This window comes from Octopus bimaculoides, chromosome 8 (assembly GCF_001194135.2).
Source record: "Octopus bimaculoides isolate UCB-OBI-ISO-001 chromosome 8, ASM119413v2, whole genome shotgun sequence".
NCBI classification, from domain to species: domain Eukaryota; kingdom Metazoa; phylum Mollusca; class Cephalopoda; order Octopoda; family Octopodidae; genus Octopus; species Octopus bimaculoides.
In genome coordinates, this window is record NC_068988.1 from 30,512,802 (window position 1) to 30,513,307 (window position 506).

The window sequence follows — 506 nt, forward strand, 5'->3', positions numbered from 1 at the left end:
ACAAAAACAGACACACAAATACACACATACATATATGTATATATATATATATATATATGATGGGCTTCTTTCAGTTTCCATCTACCAAATCCACTCACAAGGTATTGGTTGGCCCGAGGCTATAGTAAAAGACACTTGCCCAAGGTGCCATGCAGTGGAACTGAACCTAGAACCATGTGGTTGGGAAGCAAGCCTCTTACCACACAGCCACTCCTGTGACTCTATGTAGACAATTATTATCAAACTGGGACCATGCTGGTTATGAAGGCAAGAGTTCCATTTGATCCGATCAGCAGAACAGCCTGCTCACTAATTAACATGCAAGTGGCTGAGTGCTCCACAGACACACGTACCTTTAATGTACGTTCTCAGGCAGATTCGGCAAGATACAAAATGTGACAAGGTTGGCTCTTTAAAATACAGAAACTACTCATTTTTGCCAGATGAGTGGACCAGAGTCACTAGCATGATTAGAGTGTGTGCCACCTAAGGCAGCCCTTTCCTTT

At 42.7% G+C, this 506-nt stretch overlaps 1 protein-coding gene across 1 annotated transcript in view; it reads left to right on the forward strand.

Moving 5' to 3' along the window:
* The window catches only part of LOC106881999 (low-density lipoprotein receptor-related protein 2), an 84,414-nt gene that overhangs the window by 21,056 nt on the left and 62,852 nt on the right, over positions 1-506 (forward strand).